The sequence below is a fragment of the Leptonotus elevatus genome, chromosome 11, assembly GCF_054856555.1.
Source record: "Leptonotus elevatus isolate MCC_2025b chromosome 11, RoL_Lele_1.0, whole genome shotgun sequence".
NCBI lineage: Eukaryota > Metazoa > Chordata > Actinopteri > Syngnathiformes > Syngnathidae > Leptonotus > Leptonotus elevatus.
In genome coordinates this window covers 21,213,939-21,230,668 of record NC_141249.1, presented here as the reverse complement: position 1 = coordinate 21,230,668, position 16,730 = coordinate 21,213,939, and the positions used below count along the sequence as shown (strand labels likewise).

At 43.4% G+C, this 16,730-nt stretch overlaps 1 protein-coding gene across 1 annotated transcript in view; it reads right to left on the bottom strand.

Moving 5' to 3' along the window:
- The window catches only part of sh3rf1 (SH3 domain containing ring finger 1), a 34,948-nt gene that overhangs the window by 13,959 nt on the left and 4,259 nt on the right, over positions 1 to 16,730 (bottom strand). The gene's annotated exons all lie outside the window — the stretch shown is intronic.

The window sequence follows — 16,730 nt, the reverse complement described above, 5'->3', positions numbered from 1 at the left end:
GTTCCTTACAAAAGGCACTGACGCGGAATGGGCATGCTTAGTTGTCCAAGCAAGATTCTGCCTTTGGCAGTAGTATCGGAGCAGAGTGTGCAATGTACACAAGGGTGTGAAGTTAATTCTCACACCTTATCACAATAAATTCTCCTGTTTTGTAAAAGCAATCATTGCACCAAAATAGGATAAGATCTTTTTTCTTTGTAGAAATTGGTTTTCTATTTTTTTACATGCATTTTTGTCCGATGCCAAAGTGGCTGCCGCAAAAATCTATGATTATTTAACTCCCCCCTAAAACACATGCCACAAGATAGTCGCAAAACCTTACTTTTGTCGAAAGAAAACACCTCAACTCACTCCTACATAGTTTTTAGTTACCAGGATGTCACAACTGATTGGAATAATGAATAAACAGAACTGTTTATTTCTTTGGCATTAGTACTAAAAAGCATGCAACAAATAAAAGGACAGCATCCCCTAAAAACAAACAAACAAAAACAGCAAATCTACAAATTCCAAACCACAAATGTGTGAGTATTGTCTGGGACATGAACAAGTGGAAACAAGGTTAAAAAGTTAAGCTTTAAAAAACAGATGTGTACTGAAAAACATGACACATATCCAGGATCTCTCAGGCAAAGATCAAAATACTATAACAGAGTATTTTCCTTTCTCTGAACTTGGCTTTGTATGCAGAATATGACAAAAAAATCATTGCTGAAACACATTTTTGGAAGGTACCACACAGATTTTCAGACTAAAGTGAAGGCACAAAGAACCACATATTGAAGGATAAATTTAAAAAAAGAACATAGATCAAGAACAGACGCCCCAAAGTCTGTCAAGGACTTAAACATTTGTGTCCGACTAAGACTTTCCTGCAGCCCCCCCGAAGGAGGTTTTGTATCTTAGCCCCCAAAACCCTGAAAGGGCCATTCAGTGGATGACAATCCAAGGAAAGAGGGCCAAGCCAGTGGGGGGGTAGCAGGCCGGAGAAGCATCAATGTTCTCCATTCAGCGTTAGGGGAGTCTATAAGGGAGGCTTCAGCTCCAACCAAGCCCCCCCAACAACAACCATTTATCCCACTGCTCGCTGGTCATCCTCGCCAGTGATGTGAATCCCAAACATTTTGAAAGTGAAGCCTCATGGACGGGGAGCCAGGGACCGAAGGGGTAAACAGAGTTGGGGAGGCTGGATGGTCTCGCTGGAGGCTAATGAAGCGTTGGGAGGCGCTGGGGGGAACTAAAGTACAGAACGAGTGGTGATGGTGAGCCGGTCTGACGTTACCCCGCTGCATACAATCACACACACCGAAGCACAGAACCAATGAGGCACTGCCGATTGCCTCGACTCAGTGGAACAGTGGGGAGGAGGAGGAGCAGCCCCCATGCATTTTGTACTGGAACTGGGCCTCCTTTCTGGGGAGGGGATTGGGTTGCTCAGGACTGGGATGAAAATGCAAATGATAAAGTGGCAGCAAAAGACACAAAGCTGACTGGATCTGAGGACACGGTAAATAAGAAATAAGCGTGACAGATCTAAGGGGGTCAAAGATTTAAGGACTCTGGTTACATAATGGCTCCTGCACTGCAAATGTGTCCGCTCTATTGGCTGCAATGGCCACGAGACACAATTTCACACTCTCAATTCTACTGATTTTTTTTTTTCCTTAGCTACATCCCTAGTTTATCTCAGTTATTTCAATGAGTTGTACAGTGTATAGGTCATATTATTGCTAGGAAAAAGGTTCTTGTCTCATTTTTTTTTCTCACAACAACCTGGCATTTGAACAGGGGTGTGTAGACTTTTTAAATCCGTATCCATACAGAGCTTTGACTACAGCCCTAAACAAGACATTTTGGAGAACTGTATGCTGTTAAAAGGTTGTTCATCAATTGACTGGCGACCAGTAGAGGGTGATTCAGCTGGAATAGGCTGACACTTGACCCTTTTCTGTGGAGATCACTAGAGTGTGGTGTGGAGGAACTTGTCAACAGTCACCTCAAGCCGACCAAACTAGAAATGATTATAACAAATCTGGTGTTGCAAAAAGGGAGGGACCAATCCCATCCTTTCATCCATTTTAACTTCCTGTATGTGTAATGGTGAGATGTCAGAATAAGTTTGCCCATGTAGTCTAAAAGTTATGAAGAACACTGAGGGTTCTTTCAATGTAAAAATCCAGTATTTTTCCTTTTTCTACTTCCTTTCCCAGGTGATGTCATCCGTTCCAGTCGCAGTACAGGGACACGCTTCGGCTCGTTGGCCCACGTTCCCTTAGAGGGACAGGATATAAAACCACAGCACTTGTAAGGCTGGATTTACACTGCAGGTTCTAGTGCCAAATTCAGATTCAATGTCTGTGCCTATAAATTGACTACTTGTACTTGTTCCATGTCAAGTGACATATTCCATGTGTCACTTGTATAAATAAGGAACAATCCACATTTGCAAATCCACAAATTATTTATTTTTGTCGTTTTTGTATTGCCTCGCTCACGCCATAATAGCAAGCGCTTTCTATTTACAGAAGGCAATTCTTCTTTGGAATTAAATTGAGTTATTTTTTGAAGACTTTTTTTTTTTAAACGCTCTGGGTGGGGCATATCAATAGTCCAGTTTTTAATAATTCAGCTTTGGGGCCATTTTAGTAATGGGGCTTGGTAGCCATCCCTACTGTGGAACCTGTATCAAAAAAGCAGCTTATGTTACAGAATGGATAGCAGTGACATCATTACGGCTTCAAGGAACCATGATTGACATTGACACGTGTTTAAGCAGACAGTGCATCACTGCGTGACATTATTGTTGCGCTTGTCGACACAGGAAATGTTCGGCCTGGACGTCAAGTGCGCCGGAATCCAAAAATAACCGCGATTTCCACGCAGTCAGCTGAAGAACGTGGGGTTTAAAAATACACTTTTTGGTTTTCAGTCACCCGCATGGAACCAGTGCAGACAGATTTATAATAATCAAAGACTCGTCAGTTCTGACGGAGACACTTTGTGAGCAGACTTGACACTGATCAGCTGTTGTGTACAATCACTCCTCTATTGCGGATAATGCAATTACAAGAGTGTGCTAAAGGGATTTAGCAGCTCCCTTCCAAGTCACTAGATTACCATGAAGTGATGGGTTCTACAGCCCACACATCCACGACATTTTTATAGCAACGTTTGCCCTGTCAGCAGTTGAAGTCTGGCCAAAGTAGACAGAAACCTTCACCCCCACGCCAGACATGTCTACACTCCCACATGGATACCTCCCAAAGATCTGCAGGTGGCGCCCACTGAGGGACTGCATGAGGATATGACAAGTGCTAGCCTGAAACTCTGGCCAACATATCTGGCGCAGCCGTTGGCCAGGTGGTCATTTGTCAGGACATTTGTTGTTCATTAGCAGGTCATTTGCCGCCCAAGAATCCGAGCCGCCCACCGCGGATGAGAGACAGGGAGGGAGAGAGATTCCGAGGGGCAAGAGGCCATCTTGACTCCATTAGCGCCGCATGAAATTGATTCCTAATGGTGTGTGTGTGTGTGTGTGTGTTTTTTTTTTTATGATCATTGTACAGCAGGGATTCTTTCAGCACCCTGCCATTCTGCCTTCACGTCCTGAGGGCCTCTGTGTAAAACGCAGGAACTGGGCCACGGAAGGAAGCACACGGGCAGACAAAGGGAGGCGGTATCAGGTTTATTAAAATAGAAAGAAAAGCCTGGGAAGAACAGTTTGAGGTGTGACGAGACAACCACACCAGGGGCCAAAAAGTCAACGTACAACGGGCAATTACACTAAAAATAGAGAACGTGGCAAGTCTGACAACGCAGCCAAATCAAAAGTCCTTGTCACAGCAGAACCTCACGGCACAATGTTGCCTCGTCATGTACCTCTAGTTTCCATGGAAACAGTTTTTGGTGGGGCAGAGTATGTTCATGATTGTCAAGAAGTCAACACAGCCAGCAACCTCTGCTACTTGACAAACGGATATACAGTGAACCCCCATGTAGTACCACAATGTGCTGCAACATGCCAGCCAGCAACGAGCTCTACTGGAAAAGATACAGCATAATAATAATAATCAATTAATTATCATCATCATCAAAATGACAATAACAAATTAAACTAGTCAGCAGTTATACGATCAGGATTGTGGTGGTGGATACCTGATCAGCAAGTTTAAAAAAACAATAACCTATCACCGATCCGATCGCAAGATGGAGCAATATCTCTATTTAAATAATGTTTTGTTTTTTTACTGTATATGCTTCTGTACTGTTTTCTGAGGATCAATAGAGGTATTCAACCATTTTTGCCACTGTTTAGCATTCTTTGCAAGGATCCAAAGAAGGAAAAGAATTGGAAAAAAGTACCACCGTAATTTGTCTCCTTTAATGCTAATAATAAACACCTAACCCCTAATCGACACCTAGTACTCTGACGGTAGTCCACTGACTGGGGAAATATGATTTAAATTTTTTATGCAGTGGAAGCAAACAAGCCGAAAGCATAAAAAGCCAAGCTCAGCTTTGGTGTTGTGGGAATAATTCAACTACTAGGGGGGGAAGTTGCAATAACCCATTCAAGCTTCGCCGAGTACTTTGCTATACACAACTCCCCCGCGCTTGTTTGTTACCGCTCACAACACGGCAAATGAGGCTCGGTGTCTACTGCAGGCACGAAAGCGCTCACTCGAAAAGGCGCAGCCTGGAAGCCAGATGGATCACACAGTGAGAACGGGAAGTTTTCAACAAGCGCTGGAATGGAAACTCTTGCACCATCTCATGTTCAAGAGATGCAACTCGAACCTTCCATACGAAACGAGTCAATGTACAGTATTTCACACTGCCAGTTGCAAAACGCATCGCTGCGCTAACCGCCCGCTGATCCCGGCCCTCTTCGGTTTTACTGCCAGGTAAATGGAGATGAAGTTCAGGGGAGCTCCTGAGAACCTGGAAGCGGTTCGGTGATCAAAGCCATCCGTTCCTGGAGTTGGCTACCTGGCCCCATAAGGTTGCCATGTGTTAAAGTAGGTATTACATAGAGATTTTGTGTCTATAAAGAGATAGGTGGATGCCATGAGTGCTTTAAAAACATTCTTCTGGCGAGACATTGGAGGGCCCCTCGAGTACGGCTAGTAAGCTATAGATTAGCCTACAAAAGGAAAGTGTGTTAGCAGGGAGCTAATACGGCTTTATGGGTTATCACACACACATGCAGTTCTCATGAGAGTATATTCCTGAGATATGAATTTAAAAAAAAAATACAAAACCCAGACTGGCGCAAGCACTTTGTGTAAGCCCGGGTGGGATGGTTTACCTGCCGGCCCCTCGTGTGGGGGGCAAAGGCTGTTCTGGGTGGGCTGGTGGATCACCCACTCCGCTTGTCTGACTTAGGGCCGAGAGAACAGAAGTCTTTCACTGCGTGCCAGTTCATACAGTGGGCTTTAACGACCGCCTTTGCAAGGGCCCGCTGGTGTCTAGAATACACACAGCAGCAGAGGAAGCCAGCAAGCTATAATGCTGCCGGCAAAGATGAGACTGCATGGCGTGCCATCCTAAACCCGCGTCAGTATTCGGTTACAGACACCGAGCAAGAAATACTTACAGTTAATACAGTTTTGTAATGTGAAATTAAGCAAATGATGGGCACATTTATGGTACAGTATATGCCAAGTATTGTTGGTGTCAATAGTCTTTTAATAAACAAATGATGATATTTGATCTGGCTTGGGCACTTTCCAAAAGAGACAAACTACTGTTGTTATACATTCCCAAAAATAATAACTACTGATGTTGGACATTCCTAAAAAGAAGAAAAACTATTGATGCTGCACTTTCATAAAAACAAAACATTAAAGATTACATAATTGCTTTTTTGGTTTGTTTGATTGTTTTTACAAATTTATTGGAGGAATTACTGCCTTTGTTTTTTTTTGTTTGATTTTAAACCATCTCTTACTCCACTGAATCGTGACTTTAAAACCAAGCTATGTGCCAAAGCGCAGGCCTGTATACCCTCATGAAACAGAACCAAACTGTTGGACTTGGGTGGAAATGGGCATGATGAGCCGGTAGATTGCTCTGATCTTACAAAGGAGGCCATTATTTCAGGCCCCAATCAGATCAGATTTAATTTGGTGGATTAGTACCAAGAGACGAGTTGCACATAAGAAGTGAACTTGTATCCAAGCTACAGAGGGCTTTGGTCCACAAATGTCACAGTATCAGTGAACGGAGCGGGCAGTCAATACCAGCTGAATACTAAGCGTTTCCTCACTTTATTCGCCGCTGTGCGGCTGAAAGCGAGCACTGTCAGCTTTTTTGTTCCTCTGAGTCATTCAGCGGGAGCCACCTGCCCCGCTCGGACCAACTTCTATTAGAGAGGCGGAAGTCAAGGAAGTGGACTCTTTAGGTTCACTATGTTACTTTCCAGTTATGGTCTGTTCCTGACATACCTACCTGTCACTTCCAACTGGCCCGGTGTTGCTCTGAGTGAAGAACTTTGCTTGCGTCAGCTAGTATTTGTACACCCCTCTAGAGGGCAAACAAAGAAAGGATATTGACAGAATTGGCAAGGGTCCGAGGCACAAACACTGCTGCGAGAAGGCATTGACCATTTTTTCACTTTTGTAAACAAAGTGTGAGTGTGTTTGTTCATTTCGGCCTCGACTAAGCCCAGATGTAACATGGAGCTGCTAGCTTGCCTTCAAGTTCACGGACATACTGAGAGACGTCGCAGGATCTTCTGCCAAGGTTATGAAGTGGATCTCCTCAACTTTAACTAGACATCTAACAAGGAGAAACGACAAATGTGATCTAATGAAATGGTGCATTCACAAATGAAAATTCAAAAGATGATTTTACTTCTGGCGGCACGGTGGTGACTGGTTAGCACGTCCGCCTCCCAGTGCAAAGGTTGTGAGATCAAGTCCGGGCTTTGGCCTTCCTGGGTGGAGTTTGCATGTTCTCCCCGTGCTTGTGTGGGTTTTCTCCGGGTACTCCGGTTTCCTCCCACATTCCAAAAACATGCATGGCAGGTGAATTGGACACTCCAAATTGTCCATAGGTGTGATTGTGAGTATGGTTGTTCGTCTCTGTGTGCCCTGCGATTGGCTGGCAACCAGTTCAGGGTGTACCCCGCCTACTGCCCGAAGCCAGCTGGGATAGGCTCCAGCAACCCCCGCGACCCTTGTGAGGACAAGCGGTACAGAAAATGGATGGATGGATGGATTTTACTTCTACTTTTTCTTGTCTTGTTAGACTCTGGGACACCTTAGAACAAGTAGCCGCTCGCAATGACTTGAGCAGTAGTTCAATTTTTGTAACTATGACTGCCCCCTCAAAATAGGTTAATTCCAGTGATGAAAGAAAAAAACTGGTGAAAAGTGTACTGTAATTATTGAGCGTTGGGGTGTTTTCACAACAGTATATCAGAGACACAGGAGGTCACATAGGAACCTTTTTTTTATGTGGAATTTATTTTTATTTTTTTTCAATTGATTCTTTTACAGAATATTTATGGCCAACAAGTGTTGTTCAAACAAATGTTTATTATAATTGTGTATGACTGCGTTAGAGCAGGTTAATGATAACTTTGGCTCATTCAGGCTTGCATATCAACCAAATAATTACTGGTTAAAAAAAAAAAGGACAGAAATCGAGTTCCAGAGCAGGCTCGTGTCTCCATTTCCTGAACAAAAGTAGCGAGAACAGAGACTCCTAAAATGAGACACAGTGCAAGGCAAGCCGACAGCTCTGCCAGCCTACCATCTTCACACCAGTGACAGAAAAGTCTACGGTTGCTGGGGTTACCACTACCAGATCCACAAAGGTCCAGTAAATTGAAGCAGGTGTTACTTTCTTAAGCCTCGGTACTAATAAAATGCCATGGAGAATATGGCTGCTTGGAATACACACCTGTGTTTCTGCGCATCCTGCACATCCTGTGACTCATTAAAACAAACATTATGGCCATTTGGTAGGCCATGGGATGGCTTTGTGTTTGTGTGAGACAAATGGGCTCAAAGTGCACTTCCAGATAATCAGACGTGTTTAGGATGGGACACTAACAATGGGATGGTAATCCTCTCGTCGTGGTGGGGTGTTTGCGCGTTATGGCTGTGAATCCAACCGCCTTAAATGCGACTCTTGTCAGTGCTCTCGACCTCCTTGAGTTCTCCAATCTCCATAATTAATCACACCGTATCAGCGACAGAGAACCAGCTGAAAGCAGACCCTCGTCTCGTCTTCTGGTAGTCACCATTCTTTCGAAAATGAAAAACTGTCTATAGGATGAAGTGTCTAACATATACAAAATGATACCTTATCTCTTTTAATTATAGTGTACACAGCTTCCTCCCCCCTTGGGGATCAACAGAGCAGAGCAAAGATGCCACTCAAGATAAACAAAGGAGCAAACAGGACACTTTTCTGCAAATGTTAGTTTTTTAAATCATTCCAAAACTTTGTCCACCATTTACGTACCAAACCTATAAAATGTATAACTAAATTGAATACAATGAAATCTTGAAGAGATGGAAGAATTTTGGGGACAAAATCTTGTTCATCAGACTAAAATGGCAGCCTTCCTGTAACTTTTTTGTTGATGGCTTCTTGAGACTTTTTTGTGGCTCCACTCATGATAGACAAGCCTACCAACTTTCATGTCGCTATTGGAAACTGGCTTTGGGGGATGAATTTTTATAGTTCCACTTTTTATGGGAGGTCTAAAAGAGCACATCACTCAAGGTGAGCCTGAGGCAACTGGCAGCACCGTATCGAAGATGCATCCAGAGCCAGTAATAGGCGCAGGGGCCACAGGTCAAACAACTAAAAAACGAAACTCTCGCCAAATCATTATTTGGCCCCGGGGACGGGAACAAAACACTTAACATGCCAGCAGCCAAACAGCCCATGGTTGATCACTGCCGCTCCACCAATCACAGCATAGGGTGATAGGTCAAAGTGTTCATCACAGGCCAAGCAGGTATTATAAGGGGCTCTTTGGGAATAGTGCAGCTGCACAATGAAAAGATAGGGTGTCTCACAAAACAGTCACAGGCAAAAAAAACACTGAAGACGTGGCGTCGGTTTACGATGCAGTTTGGTTCCTATGGTGGCGACATAACCCGAATTGTACTCAAGTCCGAACGTGTTACAGCCTATTTTCGGCCCTGACCGATACAGATCTTTTTTTAGGCTGATGCCATTAATTGGAAGGGGGGGAAAAAATACAGATTTCTATGCTACAAAACAATATTTTAGTCTAAGTTTGTTTTGTTTTGTTGTTTTTTTGCCTGATTTGTGTGGATTTTTTGGGGGGCCTTATTTTGATAAGGCTTGTCCCTTTAGTGTATTCTTTTTTTCTAGATTCCTTCTTTTTTTTGTCAGCTTTTCCCCACAATTTTTCTCTTTTTTTGCATATTTTTATCCGATCTTTTCGATTTTTACCTGTATTTGTTTTGGATTTTTTTTTTTTTACTGATTTTTATCCAATTTCTGTTTGTTTGTTTGTTTGTTTTTCTCAACATTGTTGTCAGTTTTGCCTCATGTCGGTCATCATTGGGCAGCTGTTTTAGTCATGCCCCCCAAAAATAAATAATCATGAAAACAGAAATAGCCAAAAACAGTTTAATTACCTCCACAGTTCAGTCCTACATCAGGGATCCAGAATGCTCCTAAATGCTGATCCAGACTACCCATTTTACCCCTAAAATTTGAGATATAATACCACAGCTTTCTTGGTAGAAATGACAACTTTCTAATTCTTAAGTATTTCCCTACTTCTACTGGACGACACTCATGCTTAAAACTATCTGTAGAGGCCTACAGGTGCGATAGGAATGTGGTGAGTGGGCTAATGACTGATGCCATTACCATAGTCATGCTGAAAGACTTGCAAGAGATGAGACTGAGGGAATTGGGGGAGGGGGAGTGTGACTGGGGAAGGGGTGGTGGGGGGGGGGCACAGTGAGGGTTGTCATAGGTCATTAGTAAATATGTTTGGTCGGTGGACCACCCAGAGTTAAACCACCCCTTGTAACGAGGCTATGAACATCTTTGTTAAAAGTAACCAACGCTAGGAAGAGACGTGTGGGAAAAAGACTGTGAAAAGAGTTCGTAGTTAAGATGAACAATCTTGCGAGGAGACAGAAAAAAATATGACTCTGCCCAGGTGTAAGATACATGTTTCCGCATGCTGGCCTGTCTACACGAGAACGTAGCTTATCGTGACTCAATGAGAGACCCCTAGCATCTTTACAAATGGCGTTTACTCAAAGAGTGACGTAGCTTCTTTTTACAAAACACAATGCATGCACAATACAAATAACCACCAGCTTGTAGTTCTACAAAAGACGGATGTGCAGAACAAGATTAGACACGTTTATGGGGTTGGGGGAACTGAGGGGGGAGATGACCTGCAACTACTCATGGAATTCCTTAGAGACACTCATGCTAACGCACAACATCCTTCTCTGTCTGGGAAAAAGAGGTTAAGATGAGACAGAACAAAACAAGTCAAGTCCTTCCTAGTTGTGTTTGGGCTGGCCAATCTTGAAAGGGACACAAAAAAGACAAAAGGGAACCACAAAGTCCACACCGGGGGAGTAGTGTTACCCTCCACCAGGGAGGAATCACATGATTTGCTCTTTTGAACCTCTCCTTGGGAATTACGTAAACCCTGACATGGCGAGGATGGTAATTACCCGCAGAATAAGCAGCCGCTCGCCCGCTCACTCGTCGCACGTTTTCCAAAACACGGATGGGATTTAAAGCAATGACAAATGGGGCCGGCTGCGTATGATGGAGGGCCAGATTGGCTGTTGAGTATCGTGTTCGGAGGTTATCTACAACATCTGTGCATTCATTTACATTTTGCGAGTTATACTCAAATGCAAAACATGTTTGAGTCCAGCGTATCACTAACCCAACAACAGGTACTATACAGTATGCAGTGGGGAAAGTTCACTTCAGGTCACAATGGCAGAGTTTGTAATCGTAAACCCGGATCTGGCTTGTGTTTCCAATACAAGTTGCATAGGAGGGCCGGCAATGGCTGCATGAGCTACATAGCCTAACCAGCGTTACATCATACAAAACCAGCCCTCTATTCCATTGTTATTATTTTGAAGGTGAAGTGAAAAAGTTTGAGGCCGTTTGAAAAATGGATTGCTGTTGATGATTCAGTGCAGAAAGAAGTCATCAGCCATTAAGGTAAATAAGGATTAATTTAGGAGTGTTACACAACCCATTGTTTCATGTATTGCAGCACTCATGGCTCTGAGACCTTTGCAAAAGAGTTTGGGAATATGATGTTATCACATTCCACAGTTTGCTTTTGTGAATACTGATGTTTTCTTTATTTCCGTACAAGTATAGATTTTGGAGGTGCATGGATTTTGCCTAACAGCAATGAATAAATTTGAGTCAGCAGTCAGAGCATAAAGAGAAGCAATGCTAAACAACTCCCTAATAACTCCCTAATCTCATTAGACCTTTAACGGCTCCAGCCTGGATTTAGACAGCAGGGAGTGAGGTCCATGGTAGGGGAAATACAGATTGTGTCACTCAATACAATAACATTAGGGAACAAATTGAATCACAGGGTTAGTACAAATGAAACACAATTGTTAAGATAGACGTAAACACCTTGGTCTGATCAAAATCGTGCAAAACGGAGTTTGTCAAAATTCTCATAATCACCTGAATAACACAGAAATCTCACTACTACAGGGTCTATATTGGCCTCTGGATGATCAGATCCTACAAGGTTCGACTCAGATGTAGACTGCAAGACAGCAGTAGACCAGGGAGGATATTTTCCTCTTTACCAAAACAAGTAGTATGACTGGTTTACTTCTGTAATAAAAGTGCACCGTTGTAGCGTAGTACAAAAGATCAGCATGCTAGCAGCTAGCTCATGTGCAGATTTCATGAGGTAATAGGTCAATCACGGGACAACTATACTTGAAATATGCGAAGTTGAACACTACAAACTGGCATTAGACTTGATATACTGCATATGATATAATTTCCAGATATATACAGTTGTTTTGCTTTGCCCATGGCTCAGTATCCAGCAAAGTCAGTGCAGCCCCAAATGAAATCTCTCAAGAGCTTAGAAATTCACTGACTATTTATACACAGACAATCATTTCAATCAAGAGTGTATCATTGGGGAGATTTAGCAATTTGGGGGCCTCCTGGAGATACAAGAGGTACGTGTGATCAGGAATGGGGCGGCCCAAAAGCCTTTTGGGAAAACATTCCAGCGATGGAAAGCTTTCACGGCGCACTTGCCAGTTTTGTGGCGCAGCGTGACGGCGTAATGATGGGCTTGTGTCACACAAGCGGAGGTCAGCCAGCCGGCCACGAGGAGAGGCTTCGACAACAGCGTGACGTCATCAAAGCGGGCCGGCGTGACTCATCGACCTCAGATGAGGGAGGCGTGCAAGAATTTTAATAAGAACCTCCGCATAAGAAAAACACAAACATTCTTTTTTGCCTGGGATATAAATCAACGACTGAATGACAAAAAATAACAGGGAAACAAAATCCACCGTCCGGAGTCCCGTTTGTTTGATGTGCGTAGGAGAGACATTTAAAAAGAAAAACAAACTGTTTGTTAAAGGCTTTCATTACACAAGGCAGTGGCCTGATGACGTCCCATGGACAAAATATTTCCCTGTTTCCTATCAACGAAGACCAGGCAAAGACCAGCAGTAACAGTAACAGTAAAGCAACAAATGAATTAAGAGGCTCCACGTGTTCACGTCAAGAACGCTGTGGAAAAGTAACAACATCCCTCTGCCACAGGTCAAGTCAAATTTTTTTCTTTTTAACGATGACAGAAACACAAGAAGGTCATCCATCACTTTGACGGAGTAGAACATCTCTAGCAGCTGCGGCCAAAGCAGTGAATGTCTGCAGCCGGAACACCCATGATCACGATCAGCCTCGGATTGGGGATTTATGAAGGACACTTTGCCACTGTGTCAAGGAGAAATCTGAAACTCTGAATCTGGTTAGAATTGTTCAATATAGTTTCGGGTCACTCGTAACACATCACGCACCACAGGATAATCGCTCAGGGTAATCCTTTAGAGACATTACACAATTGCTTTTGATCATTTAAATCGGAATAAGGGTAAATGCTCACATCGTGAACCAATTATTCCAATTATTATGAATTTACCCTGATTTTGTATGTTAGTTTTAAGCTTCCAACTCAGACTGTCAAAGCTTATGATTGAAGCCAAACTGACAGACATGCAATAAGTTTGTGCTGTGGTTGTTTCCCTTTAAGTCCGGTAGGCATCGGGAGTATGCGCATTAAACTGTAGCTGACTCAAAACAAACCAAGATGTTTCCGCTGGCTGTCTACTCAGAATGTTACAAACAACGCATACAATGTAGCAAGACTTCCCAAATTAGCTGTACCTTGATCCGTGCCACTTTTAACTGAGGCAAAGTCATTAGCGTTTTCCATAACATTCAGCTGGTGGGAATGAGGAACTCTTTGTGGTCAAGTTCATAAACCCAAGCGGCAAAATGTTGTTTCCACTATGTGAGTAAAGCTTCAATTCACCAGTCGACCATAAAGATAAGTGAAGACATCCACACAAATCTCCCATGTTAACCCCCCCGGCACTCTGGCTCCAACCCATAACTACAATGACTCTTGAACCTAGATCAACGGCTTTTTACATTGCCTGGCCCGCCGTCTGTTCTCAATCCACGTTGGCAAAAGAAAAAAAAAAGTGGTTATACGAGGCAAATGAGGGCAAGGGGAAGTCAAAACATCCATGTTACCGAGCACCGTGGGATGTGAGTCATCAAACTGAAGGGTTCCAGCGGACCACCCGCTCACCCACCCCCCCTCCACTAAGTCAAAGCAAATGCCAGAAAAGAGTGTCAAACAACTGCCACGGCCCTGGAGATGGTGTTAAGAGGAGGGGGCAAAGAGCTGACTTTGCACTAAACATTTGTCCCTTTTGGTCATGACGCCATTACTTAACACCCATCGGCTTCTGTTACCAGTCATTTCACTGGTGTCGGCTAAGTAGTAAGATCAGAAGGGGACCCGAAACAAAACCCTGTTGTGCATCTGTCAGGCAGCGCTTGGCCCTCCCGGCCATACGAAAATCGGAGGTGGGGCTGGACAACCAAAAGCAGCAGCTTCCAGGCACACATTTTTGGAAATCCAGCAATGAAGAAGTGAGGCTAAGGGTGTCGAGCGGGGTTAGTGACGCTCAAGACCCCGTGGGACCCGGGGGCGGTGGGGTACGGGGGGTCAGGGTGGCCAATCGGCATGGGCTTTGATCCAGGGCCTTTCATGTTGTGAAGACGTTACACCTGCACAGCCGGGCTTTTGTCTGTCATTAGCGGAACGCCTCGAAACAGCAGAGCAGACACACAATTAAGAAACTATTTTCGCAAGAGAATATGTGAAGACCTGCCAAATCAAGAACAAAAGGAAACATCTGCAGAAGCACACACAGTAAAGAGGAGCATTGTTACAGGTTAAACTTGAAAATTTGCTATTGCCAGGGAAATAATTAAAATGGTACATGGTGCATTTAATATGACACATTTGGTCACTAATTGGGAAAATCCTAGTCTTAAAGACAGTGGCTCAGGAATTGCCCTTGTTTATAGCAGTATGGTTCATTTTCCATCAAAAAGAGTCCCAAAATATGCCATAAAATCACCCACATAATACATTTTCCTGAGAATAGTCATAAGTTAGTGAGGGATAGTGTGCTGCACCTGTTTTTAGCCTATTTTGAACCATTTGTTCATGTAATTTGTTACCCAACTACCAGTATATCACACTATTTGTATTTAATTGTTTTACCTGGATAAATAAAGGTTCAATAAAATAGACATTTGCAACTATACCATTTCGCTGGTACAGGATGTTTTCACTCTTCTTTTGTAGTCAATGCTAGGTTTCCCTGATCCAAAACGCCCTGTGGCAAACTGAACGGAAGCACATCGTTTGATGGAAAAAGTGCCTTTAGTGTTCAATTATAATATCATCATCATCATCATCATCATCATCATCATCATCATCATCAATACACCCTCAACTGGACTCGAATTGTGGCATATATTGTGCAAAGCAACTCAAACTTCCCCTAAAAAAAATCATGCTTAGTTAACTCATTGAGTTTGTATGGACAGCTGGACGATAGCATTCACAATTCATCAAACAAACCGCATAATCAGAGAAACCGCACCACAGTTTGTTTGAACCGGACCAAGATGTGTCAAATGTCAACACACCCTGAACGCGTCAGAGATGTCCACTGAGACGGGGTTTTACGGAGATGAGGGAAATTCCCAAAAGCCCAAACAAGCTTTGAAAGGAGCACGAATGAATAGAGCGTTACTGTAGCCAGCAAGGCGGGTCGCCCAGTAGCAATTTACAGGAGGGCCTCTGATCTCGGGCCGGGGCCATCCATTATCAGCCTGTTGACATTCTGATGATTTTACACAGGGCCTTGACATCTTTTCATCAACCCTATCCTCCCCTTTTTGTGCAGGTCAGAGCTGCTCACAACAAGGGGCCCTTCAAATATTATACCTTCTCTTTTTCTTTTCTTTTTTTTGGGTGAGGGGGTGGGGGGGGGGCTCATTTAATAGTATGAAATGAAGTAAGTTTACAACTGGAGTTATTTGTACCAAACATGGATTAAGATGTTAATTTACATGGCAAACAAGTTACAACACAATAGTGTCCTCGTAAATGTAACAATGTTACCCGGGGGCAGTTTAACGACTGCTTTACTGAATGGTACTTAAATAGATGGAGGGTATGAGAAAAATCTCATTAAAAACATTTGGTTCCTTAGCAAAATCAACCAATTTCCTGTCTCCAAGGCACCAATTTTTTTATCAGTGGAAAGTTAAAATGGCAACCAAGACTTGAGGTGACCCTCGTAAGACTTTATAGCACATCTCATAAGACCCCTGCAAATCTCACAACACCAGAATATCTCGTGGAGAAGTCTGCAAATCTCGCTGCACTCGAGAATATTGCGTAAAACTTGACTTGCTGCCTCAAATCTCGTGAGACGAAGTGAATCTTGTGTGACTCCAACGAACCTGGCAAACCTTTTGCATAAGTTGTAAGACTGCAGAATATCTTGCATGGCGTAGGCACATGTAATTCCACTTAGCTGTTCAAGGCATATTCATGCACCAGAACGCTTATGGATGAATATTATTGTGTTGCTTTGAGAGAAGAAGAAAAAAAACTAATCTCTCATCTGGTTGAGTAATTCTGCACACAGGCTCCAAGAATGTTTCAGTTTCGCCAAGTGTACTTTACAAGCGCAGATAAGACGAGAGCCCCTCAGGTCCCACCCTGAATCTCTCAAGTACCTTGACAAACGGCACCGTTGCATGGATCTCAATTGCAAGGCGAACAGGAGGAAATAAAAAGTGTGAAATCTCGTTATAGGAAAACTGTTGGCTGGTGCAGAAAGCAGTAAACCTTGTGTGTTAAATTATTAACTGATCTCAATCCCGTCCGTTAGTCAACCGGCTGCTTTCCATTTTACTATGATCGCAGTTAATCTGCAGCAAAGATTAGCGGCGGTAATGCAACGTGCCGCGTTTAATCCACGCAGATTTACGCTGTATTGTTTCAGCTCGGGGCAGCACGGTGGCCATGGGGTTTGCGCTTCTGACTCCCAGTTCTGCGGTTGGGCTTCGGATATCAGCACCAGCTT